Source organism: Ammospiza nelsoni, chromosome 2 (assembly GCF_027579445.1).
Source record: "Ammospiza nelsoni isolate bAmmNel1 chromosome 2, bAmmNel1.pri, whole genome shotgun sequence".
Lineage (NCBI taxonomy): Eukaryota > Metazoa > Chordata > Aves > Passeriformes > Passerellidae > Ammospiza > Ammospiza nelsoni.
Genome location: NC_080634.1, coordinates 65,752,477 through 65,766,597, shown reverse-complemented (window position 1 = coordinate 65,766,597; position 14,121 = coordinate 65,752,477).

Genomic DNA, 14,121 nt, shown 5'->3' with positions numbered 1-14,121 from the left:
GCAACTGGAAGTTATAATATAATAATATGATAATGAAAAAAGAAATTTTTATATAAGAACTTTCATTTATATTCTGGCTATTTGGTTGGAATTCTTACTATCATTTCTCCCTACCAAATCATATATTCTTATTTGTAAATGTTCATAGTCCATGTTTATCAAGCTCATTGTTTTTTATAGCTATGTCCTTCAAGTTTAGTGGCAATAGAATAGGATCCTAATCTCTTGGTTAGAAATTAGAACCAAATAGGTTTGAAATGCAAATGTATTTTTAATTAAAAAAAAAAAAAAACACTGTAGGAATTTTAACTTGGAAAAAAAATAGTATCACATTTTTAAGGAATTGTACTTAAATAATTCATCAAAAATAAAATGGAGGTGATGGGTGACATAAAAAAGAACCATGATGGTTCATTAGTTTTGATGGAATATCACACAATGAAAGAATGACAAGATATTCAATAATTCTGAAAGAAAATATAATTTTAAACATAAGATCTATGTTTTGAAGCAAGTGTGTTTAGACAGAAGGAAAGCATAGCATAGCTTGTTGCTTTATACATATATATATATATATATATATACACGTTTGTGTGTATCTGACATTTCTAAATTAACATTTTTGAGGCTGTTTGAAAGCGGTACACTAAAGAAGTATGCAGAGATAGGTTTTAATTTAGTTGACTTTTCAGAGAATTGAGTGAAGCTCAAAGTTAAGAGCAAATGCAAGTCAGAGAAAACTGCTGCAGAGGAGAACTTTTCAGCACCTTATTCCTATATTTTCTAGAAAATATTGCGGTTTGCAAAACATAGTTTGTACTGAATATTTTCACTGTTTAAGCTTGCACTAAATAATTATTGAGGAAACGGGATTTATTCTGTGTCCCAAATTTCTGACACTGGTATGTAGTTCAGAGAGCTGGCACATTCTCTCTAACATTTACCTACCCATCCCAGCCCAGTATTTAAGTTAGATATCTTAGTTTGAAAGATAGTTCTTGTAGCATTCCCCCTCACCTCCACATTTTTTTTTCTTTTCCTCAAGCAGAACAACCAACTTTGTTCAAAATTTGTGCAGGGTCCAAAGACATTCTGATTTAGTTTGCTTTGGCTTGTTCTGCTCGATGCCTGTTCAGCTAAAGGGAATTTGCACTTCTGCCCACAAGCTGTTGCTTTCTCCTATGTTAATCCTGTCATTTTGCCTGTAGAACATTATGCCATAACTTGGTGTACAAAGTCTCAGTAAGCATTAAAGGCGACTTCTCCACAGCAATCAAACATGAGAATTTAATTGGTTTTTGATAGCTTAAAATCTGAGGAATCTCATCAGTTGAAGACCAGCTACTACAAGACACTCACACAAGATCCAGTTTGCATATAAACAAACATGCATGTGTAAACATCACAAGTAATTTTAGCATAAATTGAAATACAGATACCCATGAGAAACAAAGCTATAATTTAAAGACAGAAAAATAGATTCATTTTTGTCGTCAGAGTTGCTTATATAAACTAATCTGAAATCCTTGAGCAGAAATTCAGATGGAAAAACAATTCAGCATGTCTCCCTAGAATATTGGAACAAATAACAGTAAACAGACAGTAAAATGACAACCAGTCCAGAAGATGATACTGTAACTTTCATAGTTCTTCTGCTCTTCAGAGATTTTTCACAAATTCTTTAGTTTTGAACCTTTGTAAGTTTCTTCTGTATCTCCTAAATAGTTCACTATAATACAGAAATTTTAAAACTGTCATTTTTTATATTATCCATCTGTGGGACTACCTGTCAAAAAGTGAAATTAATATATGCTTAGGAGTATTGAGTATCCATGGAAGCATATAATGACTAGAATTATTAGGATGTCCTTTAGGATACTGGAAAATTAGTGAGATGGTTTCACAGTCCTCTCTTTTAAGTAATTAGATCCTCTAAACTTTCTAGAGAAGCATATACAGAGCTTCATAAGAGTGATGCTTTATTTTAATTTCAGTGGATAATTCTATTCCCATTTATAAATAGTAAACAAAACTGACTGTGATTGTAATTGAAAAATAAGTGCTTCAATATCTACAATTTCAACACATCAATGATGACCTACAAAAATAAGTTATTTTTGAACTGTTTAACACAGGACATTGTGACAAGATTTTTCCAATAGTGTATAACTTTTCTTTTGTTATCAAAGAAAATGTCATGTTTTGCTTTCAATCTCAGAGTAACAATCTTATATCTGAGTTCAGGGACTGCATTTTCAAAACATCATATTTTAGTGTGGACTACTGACAAGCTGATATATGAAAAAGTCTATCAACAAAATGTGTATCCAAAGGACCTTTAAAAGTAACCCTAAACTGAGTAACTGATTGCAAGCTTATGATATTGGAACTGCTCACACCTAGCTCCTAAAAGATGTCTGTAGATTTCACATATATTTCATAACAGCCTAAGTAATGCAGGCTAACCCAATTTTTGCTGTATCACACTTGTCAAGCGACCCAGATGATCTGTGCAATCATCTGGATTTATGATCCAAGAAAAGTAGAAATTCCATGAGGGGATCATAATGGAGAGAAACACTGAAAGAAATACCAGTTCCACACAGAAAGTAAGAATCAGTTTCTGATAACTACTTTCAGTTCAGATATGTTCATGCCTTCAGAACCACTTCTTTTATAGTGAGTGTCTTATTAAACTTCCTAAAATAGTTATAAAATAGATGTTCCTTTCCCATTAAACAACAAGATCAACCTAATGGGAGAATAGAGCTCATTTTTACTCCTGGGGTTTTACCTGAGGAGATTGTTGAAGCTTCCTTCAGTTCAACATCCAGTGCAAATTCACTGGCTAAGCGCCAGATCAAAGAACTACAGTACTGTTCAAAGCGCTATGAGCTACAATTTGATTTCCAGAGGCATGAAAGAAAATGGAAGAGAAAAGCAAAGAAGTAAAAGATGGACGGATTGTTTACGGTTCTAGTATAGTGGCAAAGCCCACTGATATACAGAAAAAAAGCAAAACAACAAAGCCACACTATAACTCTCTGGTAGTATTTCTATTTTCATTCCAGTAGGGGAAAATATTGTAAAAAATAAAAATTATCTAAGTATATGATAAAAGCAAAATGTCGGTTGTGGACAGACAAGATCAGGAAGTATCTAAAATATTGGACTACTTGGTAAAAATATATTCTCTAAATCTGAAAACCCATGGCTATGAATTTCAGAGAACTCAGGAAAAAGTCCCAGCAAGTGATGGCTGTAACAACCCAGTTGCAGAATGTTTTTGAGTCAGTAATAAAGAAGCTTGTCTTGCTACTGTGGATGTTTTAAGACAGCAAATTATATTTTCACATCGAGTTCCAGTCTAAAGTTAAAATATTTAGTTACACTATTTCTTTTGGTACATTTCCAGAGGAAAAAATGCAGTTATTTGCAGGTATTATGGGTAGAACTGTCCTCTAATACTCAGCATCTATTTTAAAGGTGATTATTTTATTCTAGGCTCTTCAGTGCTACATGGCTGGAGTCAGATGAGAATTTCAGCCTGCAGGACTGTTTTTCCTTCTTAATTGTGAAAAGGAAAATAAAAGGTCTAAAGGTACGGTTACATGATTCAGTACAAACAAGTTTTATTTATTGGTTTTAATACTTGAAATGCAAAATCTTGTGGAATACAAGGCAATATCCATGTGTTAGAAGGCTGGCAGAAAGGTGCTCCTGTCTGAGATGGGTGGCTGCATGATGATGATGATGGCTGTACAAATGACAGCCTTTCTTGCCCTAAATATTTCACATTCTTTCATCTAGAAGAATGTATTGAGAAACTCTGGGCTCTAGAACAGTGAGCCAACTGACATCTTGTGGCTTTTCCTAGTCCAATAAAAACTTTTCTTCCTCCATAGTATTACCCTCCTGCTTTAGCCGTAACAGCAACTTGGAGTCCAACCATATTTACTCTGGATGCTAGTGTGGAATCTCCTAGGGAAACTGTTACATCCACTATCACTTGCTGGGGTTTTGGGGGTGTAACATTCTCCAAATCCTGTCATAAAATAAAAAAATGTGCAGCTTAAAAGAAATAAAGCACATGGGAATAAACTATGTACTCGCACAAAAGAGGAAAAGTATTTTCTAGCTTTCAGGTGTATTGAAACTTAATAATTACAAGCAAAATAGAAAATTAGTAACTACAAGTAATGTAGGAGCTACAAGTAAAACTGATGCATAATTGAGATGTGTCCCATTGGGAGACATTCACCTCAGAATCCGAACTTGAACAGATTTAATTCTTGCTTCAAAATCATGTCAGTGCTGTATACCACTGTCATGTATACCACTGTGATATGTAATGGAGTTAATTCACTGCTGTGTTGTGTTATTTAATTTCCCCAGTTATTCCCCCATTTTATGTATTTCCCCCCTGCTTATGTACAAATGGTTCCTCCCTTCCCCGATTTTCCCGCCACTGCCTCTCCTGACAGTTGGTTTCCCTGGTTACCCCCTTCCCCCTCAACTGCCAATCTCCCTTTGTTAGATAATTTCCCCTCCCCTGCACACCTTATATGTAAGTTTCTCCTCTTCCCAGGGCCCAGTCAATCACCCCCCCACTCCTCCCAGTTTTCTGGAAGCTTCGCCTCTCTGGGGGTTGTGGTTGGCTGTGGTCCCGGGGCCCCTCCTTTATGTTGTATTCATTGGATAGTTCCTTATGCCAGTTATGTTTGTACCTCTCCCTGGTTGGCTAGTTGGGCTTCCCTCCTCTCTCCACCCCTTCCTTTAAAAACTTGCTTTCCCCCTTGTTCGATGCCATTTGCTGGTTGGCAGTCACCCTGTTGGTCAGTGTCATCCGAGCCTTTAATAAATCAGTTAGCCCCCAGCTGGTGGACGCCTCTTTTCTTCATCCTTCCGCGCTTTCCATCCGCACCGTGCATCCAGCCCAGCCCAAGGCCAAGACGCCGAGGGGGGCTGGCAGTACATGCGCCAGGGATGTCGGCCACCTCCCTTCCGCATTGCTAGCCGGACATTAGGGCCAAGTACGCCCTCGCGCAATTCACACTGTATAAATAGATGTGTGTGGGTATAAAATATTGTAGAAATTATGTTTTAACCTCCCCAGCCAGGAATAGCGTTCTATTCAAAATTGTAACTAATTCCTGGCAGCATTGAGATAGCATCAGGCCTGTTTAACATCTGAATGGGACCTTCCTGAACCATCAACAATGATTTCTTTTTCTCCTGCACCTGGGAGATAACATCGGGGCCTTCCTGGCTCATGATTGATTGCAGAGTCCCAAGAATTTCACGAGATTCAGACTCGCCCTGATTTCGTGTGGGCACTCAGGAACCCATACCAACTCATTACATGTGAAAGCAAACTTCTCCTGTGCGCCCAGACTTCTGTCAGCAAACTGGGACTCGTCTTTGTCTATTTCAACATATGTATAGAAATAGATTTGCATTCGAAGAAGTGAATAGAAAGATGTGGTCATCTTTGCCTCAGGCAGAATGAACTGTATAAAACTGGACACTGGAAACACGTGGTGTGAACCTTTGAGGGGACGCCGTCACTCCGTTGGTCGAACCTCTGGTTTCACCCAGCGCTGGTTCTCGGGACTGACGCTGTCTTGATTGTGGTGGTTGCTCAAAATTCAATTTTTTTTGTAATTAACCCAATAAATAGTTCTTAAATTTTTTATAAATTGGTCATCGATTTGGTAATTTATAACGCCACTAAATTTGAGAAAGAAAAAGATGAAAAAGAAAGGAGAAAGGGAAGGGAAGGGAAGGGAAGGGAAGGGAAGGGAAGGGAAGGGAAGGGAAGGGAAGGGAAGGGAAGGGAAGGGAAGGGAAGGGAAGGGAAGGGAAGGGAAGGGGAGGGGGAGGGGGAGGGAGGGGGAGGGGAAGCGAGGAAAGCTGAATTTCTGTGTAGACTTTTAGACTCATTTGAGAAGAAAAAGTAAACCAGTTACTTTGCTGAGAAGATTCAGTCTCTAGATTAATTTAGATAGATTTCTTTAGGTTTTGAGTTTAGCTTTTTTCCTAAACAGAGACACAGATTGCAGTTAATTTTGCTACAAGTCCAAACATCTTCAAACTGCAAAATGGAAAAACATGAAGTTGTGTAAAAACTAAAATTCATGAAGCTTCTTTATTGACACTTCTCTACCTACAACACATTTCTGAGATGCCAGCATTATTTTCTGTTCATAGTGATGTGTGTTTCAAATTATGAATATGTTTCGGGATAAATAAAGGCACTATAATCCTGTATTAGGCAGTCCACCACAGTTATTTCCATTTAATTAAATTATGTAAAAACAAGGATGGTATACAAGGACTACAGAAGACCTCCTGCCATTGGCCATAAGAACAAAGTGGAAAACGCTGTGACACTGGAAGAATGATATTTGGCAAAACTGCTAAATAAAAGAGGAACAAAGAATGGTGCCTCTGAGTAAAAGTAGCATCCCCAGTGTCATCTCTGTTTACAGCTGTGTCATTCTAGAAAAAAATAAGACCAAATGAAACCAAGAAAAAAGAACCCAGACAATCAAAAACATATAGGGAAGACATCAACGACTTCACTGAGTGTAGTTGGCAATGTTTTGTCAGCAGAGAACTTCAGGTATGGGTTCTGGGAAGAGAGGCTGGGACTGCCTTGCATGCTGTAGAGCATGGCTAAGCCCATAAGCCCAGGTGGTGGCTTCTCAGTGCTAACATATACAAGAAAGTCAGGAGTGAAAAGTGAATGACAGTCCTGCAGGCAGCAAGGTGACACAAGAAGGTGGTGGGGAGAGAGGGAGGGAACAAATGCTCCAGACAGCAAAGCAGTGATTCCCTTGCAGCCCATGAAGAACCACTGGAAGCAGATCACACTGTAGCCCATGGATGACCCCACACTGCAACAGAAGAACAGGACCCAAAAACACCTGTAGCCTGTAGGATAGACCTATGCTACAGGAGCAGAGCAAAAGTGTTAAGGGCAAGAAAAGCAGAGAGAACCCACAACCCTCTACGCCCTGTCTTTCCTGTGCCACTCAGAAGGGGGTAGTAGAGGATTCAGTAATGAAGGAGTGAATCTGAACCTGGGGAAGAATGTGTGAGAAGGTGATTTATATTTCTTTTTGTTTTGGTTCACCATTCTACTCTTTTTCAAATTAATAATAAATTAAATTAATATTCCTTGAGTTGAGCTCTGTTGGAGCAACTGGCAAGTCATGTCCCTTTCTTTATCTCAACCCATCAGCTTTTTCAGCTTATTTTCTCCCCTTGTGATGTTGTGGAGCAGAGAAGAAGAGAGCAGCTGAGTAAGGGTCAGGCAGGTGGCCAAGATCACTCCACCATGATGTTGAAATCAGTCTCTAATCAGTAGTGTGAGAATTTGCACACTGCCCTTCTCTTGTTTAAAAGAAATGGTATACAAAAAGATAGAAGCTATAAGAAAAAAGGTGCCCATCACTTTCTCAAGGTCTGAAGAGAAAATGCTTTCAGTGCAACCTCAGACACAAACTGTGGAATAAAAAAAAGGTATTTTTAGGAAGCTCCAGTTGTATTCTGTTAAGGCACGAACATCTACTTTTATATATTCAGAAAATGTTATGGTCATTTAGCCTAACCTCTTGTGTAACATGGGCAATAGTATCTTATTCAGCGACTTCTCCAATTAATCATTAGCCTAGAAATTCTGTCTTTTTCTGATTTAGATCTACTACTGACTGTTGTGTTTACAGGCTAGCTTTTATTTTAATTAAAAATAAATATTATCTGGTGAAAATTTTTGAAATTTCTTCTTTAAACCTCTTGTGTCACTGTGTGTTTTATTATCCTTTGCTGTTTAGTTCCTTGGTGTCATGGAGCTATATGTTGCTTGCAACCCTGCTCTTTCTTGTAGTCTCTTGTTAATGTGGCAAGCAAAAGAGTAGCAATTTTGTTACCTCATTCCCACCAATCCAGATATCGGTGCCTGATTTAACCTACCATTAAAAATGTCAGCCTGTAAAAGTACAAGCACTTTGTACATTACTGTGGAACTTGAAATACCAGAGTTACATTTAGCTGCTCTAACTCATTATTTTAAAAGAGTATATTGTGCAGTAATGTGAGGTAAGAGATGGTAACATTTTCTAATAGATCAAACACATACCATAAATCTGTAAAGGCTAAGGGGTTCAGATCCACTGCTTTTGACAGAAGATCTGCCAAAGTTGCTAAATACACATAATTTCTGATACTATTAAAATAAGCTGTCCTCAACCGCAGGCTGCATAAGTCTTCATTTAACAAAACCAATACCTCAGTTAGCACACTATTTTAGAATTTCTAATCGCAGCATAGAGTGTATTTCTTGTTTGTGTTAAGAACTTCTAGTGCATAGATCAGAGAAATAAAAGAATAAGCAAATTAAAAACACAATTCCCATGCTATCTTTGTAGTAGAATTTAAGCAGCCCTGAAAAATATCCTCTGCACGTGCATACACCCACAGAGAAGGCTGTGGGTGGTAAATTCATTGACAAGCAGTTAAAAATAAAAGGCAAAGCCCACTTGGTTAATTGCTCATGTTGCTTGCTTTCACAGTTGGCATTTTCTCAAATCAAAATGAAGTACTCTTTTCTAACATAGACTTTTAAGACAAAAGAAATATTGAGCTGTTTACAAACCAAGTAAACCATTTCCCGAAATTTTACAACTAGCATATCTAACTTTTCACATGCAAAGTGTGAAAGAACCAGGAAAAAAAATAACAAGAACCATCAGTTTTAAACTTTTGGGTGGATGTATAAATATAAACTGCTTGTTATCAGTGTCTCAGTACAATGACACCTACATGGAAATCAAGTAAATTGAAGTTGTTATGTGATACAGTAGGAAGAAAAACTTAAATTTTTTCACTGTTTTCCAGTGAGCATTATACAGATATTTAACTCAGCTGATTAGAGCATTGTGCTCTAATGTGTGTCTCAGGGTTATGGGTTTGATCCCTGCAAGAGCCATTCATTTAAGAGCTGGATGTGGTGACCCCTGTGGGTCCCTTCCAACTCAGAATATTCTGCGATTCCTTGTTTAGCCAAGAGGAATTTAACAGATTCTATGATGAGAGCAGCTGTAGTTTTTATAAGGCCCAACTGGTCAGTGAATCAAAACTATTCCCTCAATCAACAGTGTTTTCTCAACTGATTGATATGATTGGTGAGTAAGAGCAGCCCTCTCTTGGTATGCAGTTGGTGAATGATATACGCCAAGCACTTCATTTCTCTGCTGACTATCATTGAATCTTTGAATGACACAGTCAGGTTTCTTCGTCTGCATTGTTGATTTCAACAGCTGGATAAGATGAATCCCCTGCTATACTGATCCACAAATTCTTGGAAGGCATTAATAACAATCTAGCTGTACAGAAGATGTAGAAAACATCTTGAGGATGTGATTCTAATTAACTTATTTTATTCTACCTAATTGAGAACTGATTGGGAATATGTATGTGGAGCCTACCTAGAAAGACTAAGTATGAAATGGCTACATTTATATTCTTCAAAATCGGATAGCAGAAATGCAGTTGAACCAAAACAGGAGTGAAAACTTCAAGAGAAATAGGAATTTGTATGAAAAGATTTGCCACAAACTGTGAGCCTTGTGAAGGAAAATATGAAGTGTTATGAGTGATAAACCTGGCTAAACTGCATGATCTTGAGCAAAACAGGAAAGCATTCAGAAAATGGAAACTGTTTTCAGAAGAGCAGACAAAAATGTGTTAGTGGTGACTACATCTACTTGATGGAATACCTTATCTTTCAGGGTCCCTTCTAAACTTATGATTTATGAAGTACAGTGACCTTTTGCAAAGTGTCAGCTTATATTTATATGAATACTATAGGTAGCCTAAATGATTTTATTGTTCCCCAATTCCCTTTGTCATCTAGGCTGTTCTTTTAACTTACACTCTCACCTCTAGGCATGTTGACATACAGTTTAATAAATCAAAAATATCCTGAGGACCAAACTGAAACTGCTTTCCATTAGTTGAGCTCTTTTTGTTTCATCTTCCTTTCATTTTTTACTGATTTACTGCAATACAATAAACTTGAAAAAAACAGAAGCTAAAATTAGTTAGTAGAAACAGATGTTGAAAATTCTTACGGCGAACATTTGCTTATGAACATTCCCTCCCCCCCACCCCCCCCAAACTACTTATTTTTAATTATATATTTAAATATTAACGACATATTTTCCACCTGGTAGTTTATTCAGCATATTGCACCATAATTTCTGGTTTCTAATTAGCTGTATAGCTTTTTTTGCTATGTAGATAAAATACAGAATGAAAAATCAGCAGTGGCTCTAGCTCCCACTCTTCAGACAATAATTTTCTTTTCATTTACTTCCTCCTTTTTATTGATTCTTATGATAGAAGTGTCCAGCTACATAAACGTGCAAGACCTGGTGGCAGACAAATAATGACACCAGCACCTGTTCAGAACTGCAGCTTATAGGAAACACAAAAACAGCTGCAACAAGAAGCAGCAGCCAAAGTGTATCTGGCATGTGGCTGAGCACACAGAAGTGAGGACAGTAGGGTTAGTGAGGCAAACAAACACGTTCATAAGCCTCCAAACAATTCAGAACTGTGAGGACTATATAATAATTAATTGTAAACGTTTATTTTCAGGCATATATTACTTACTTGCAAAATGTTTAGAATTGATAAAAAAGATTTGTTTGGGGTTTGTTTTTTTTTTTTTTTAAAGACCCTTGTTTAAAAGATTCCGATGATCCTATTTTTAAAAAAAGATCTTTGTCATGTTCTCACATTTTTCAACAGTTTCTTGTAGAAGGAAAAGAAAAATATTTTTGTCTGTTTTCCCTGAAGCTATTATTTTACAAGGAAAGTAACACACTACATTATTATGTAGTAGAACTTTCTTGAAACAAACTACATTATTATGTAGTGTGTAACAGTAACACATTAGTTATTTCTTCATTAATGGAAGAATATAGAATATATTTGATGAAATATAATTCCAGACCAGGAATACTTGTCACAAATCTGATGGTTTCAAAACCAAGGATATCCCTCCTTTCTATAATGACAATAACTAGCATTACATCTGTACTCTGCTTGACTCAAGTGGATCTGGAATGGTGAAAGCACAGCTGAGACAGTACAAGGGATTGAACTCAATTATGTGGATGGGAAGTTCAGGTGGATGTTTCAACACAGTAACTTTTACTGATAGTGTTGAATGCTGATGCTAGAATTCTGTGCATTTCATTTTCTGACAGAAATATTGGGTTGATAAATTTCTGTTTTTGTGAGAGTTTTTGTTTGTTTGGTTTGGTTTTTGTTGTTTTTGAAGTTTCTAGGAAGATGAAAATGTAGTTTTCTAATCAGCACTACTTTCTGCTACCATTTTGATATTAATTTCCAAGCCTTGATTTTTGCTTTTCCTTTAGGGGGCCTTTGAAACTTTTATTGAATACATACACTCCTATTTGAGTTCCAGAAGTGTTTTCAATCATTCTGAGTACTTCATATATGTCTGTCAATTCATAAGCTCATGATTGCAAAGTATCTTTTGCTACAGGTGTTGAAATCAGTAATAGAACTTTCTTGAAATGATTACTCATAGAAAAAGAAAAAAAACAAGCCTGAAATGCAACTATCCGCAGAGTCAGTAGATTTCTTTTTCCCTTGTATTTCTTCTCTGCCTTTACAGTTGTTTGGCCTCTGGTCCTAGTGTAGTTTCACCGCCTACACATTTGATAGCTATAAAATATTTAATGCCAGAGAAGAAAAGGGAAAAAAAAAACAAAAGCATTTTCTGTCCTAATTTATGTTCTGGTACTGTCAGTAAATCTTACAAAAGAAGCATCTTACAATCTGTAGAGGAAAAACATCTAAGTTAACCTTTAAATACTTTAAATAGTTGCTGCCTTCTGTTTCAGTGAAACATACTGAAGGCAACTTCCTTACAAACTGTTCTGGAAAGTTGCACAGGATAATGTGTCCCTGAACAAGCCAAAATAAACATGTACAATGACTGAAAACACTCTATTCTTGAAAATATTTTCAAATCCTATGCACAGATGGATTGAGAGTTTAATTACAGCAACCTTTGAGTGTCACAGACATCACTGTTCTCTCAGAGCTGGATAAACAGCACCAAAACTATCCATCAGTATCTAGTTTGACAGATATATATCAGTTATGATTGCAACAAGATGTTATTTCATTTATGCCACCCAAACATACAAAAAATATTTCAATATCCTTTCTATTGGAAGAATGTCTATTTTTAGATATCCAGTGGTGTATTTCAAGTATAGCAACAATAATTATCAGTTTGGAAATGTCTAATTAATATTTGAGGTTACTTAAAATTATGTTCTGAGTACTTGCTTTTTGTGTATATGTGGAAACACACACACCACCAAATTCCCCTTAGAGCATCTCTTTAGAGATGTTTCATCTCAACTGGAGAGCTTTTCTGCAATAGCACTCCAGTAATATATATGGTCATGTATACAGAACTGCAGTAAATTGCCATGTATTTTTCTAATATAGATCTAAATGTTTTGTAAAGACTTTGTAATGAATCTTACTATGGCAATTATGAATACAAATGAAATAATACTCACTTTTTTTGGTCTTTTCTTTACCAAATAAAAAAAAATTCTCTCTATTTTATGCTAAAATGTGAAATTTAAAAGCAAAACCAAAAGAGAAATGAGCTCATTACATATTTTATAATGAGAAATATATTTTCAAAACCATAGGTAGTGAATAATTACCTATGTCAGCATCCCAGTGCCACAGTGGAACAAAACAATAACCATTGTGAAGAAAAGCACTCAATAAAGTAAATATCATTCTACTGAGCTTATGGGATAGGAATGTATAATGTCACAGCACGTGTTATTTTAATTATCCTCAAAATAATATACAACGCATACCATCTTGTGCATAACAGTACATATTTGTAGCTTCTGCTTATTTTTACTTGGTTTCTACTTTATTCCAAGAGTCAGTGGGGACTTGCACTTCCCTTCTGCTTCTACAATACCTTTCAGTAGTTAGGAAATGTTTAAATGAGTGAATGCAGACAGGCTGAATTTATTCCACTAGTGCTTATAAGTGGCTATTTATTCCACTAGTGACTTAGAAGTGAGCCGGCTGTGGTGGGAAAGCCAGTTACTTTGATGTTGCACTGTGCATGAGCTAGTGTATCCTACTATACAGTATAACTTTGGATCAGAAATGTTTATGTGCCATCAATACTTTAATTTGTTCACAGAGTCATTTAGGATCAGGATGAAATGTTTGGTTTCTGAGTGAAACGTGAGGACAGTTATGCTTTCATCATGTTGGTAAAAGTTCAAAATACTTTAGATGATTTATGCTGTTTGTGATAATATAAACTGAGCAGAAGGAAGACAAAGATTCCATCCTTGTTTCTACTCTAACACTTGGAAAATTCTCTAATCTAGAAAACACACTGAAATTGTTTGCAACTATGACAGAAGTGTGTCTGATATTGTTGCTGAACAGAAGGGGGGCTGATTAAGTGTTTCATATTCAGGCATGTAAGCTTGAAAAAGTACCATTCTACACTTCTCAGAAATTTTATTTCTAAATGCAGATGTTTTTTAAAGTTCACAGTTTTAAGACTTTGGTATTTTCATTTTCCTATCCCATTTTAAAAGATCATTGTGGAAGGACTTGACATAATTATTACATCTCCCTTGTGTTTTATGGATAAGACTTATATAGCCAGGTGCTTCTTGTAACCACTTTTAATCATTCATTTCTAAAAAGGCAATTATAAATTCCCTATCCATGGTAAACATTTAACCTCTCATGTCAGCAGGGCCTATCTTGTTGTTCTAAAGAGATCTTAGCTGTGAAGTGAAGATGGATTGAATTAAGTGTTTCAGCTCCCTGGAAATTATATGAGCATCCTACCAACATCACTCTAATCAGAAAACTATTTCCACTCTTCTCCCTTAAATAGTATCAGTTTAGGATGTGTACAGGGAGGCTTTAAAAAATTTCACTACCAACTGTCCCTCAAATGTACAAAGTGACATTGCTGTTGAATAGAAGGTGCTGACTCTTATCTGTGGT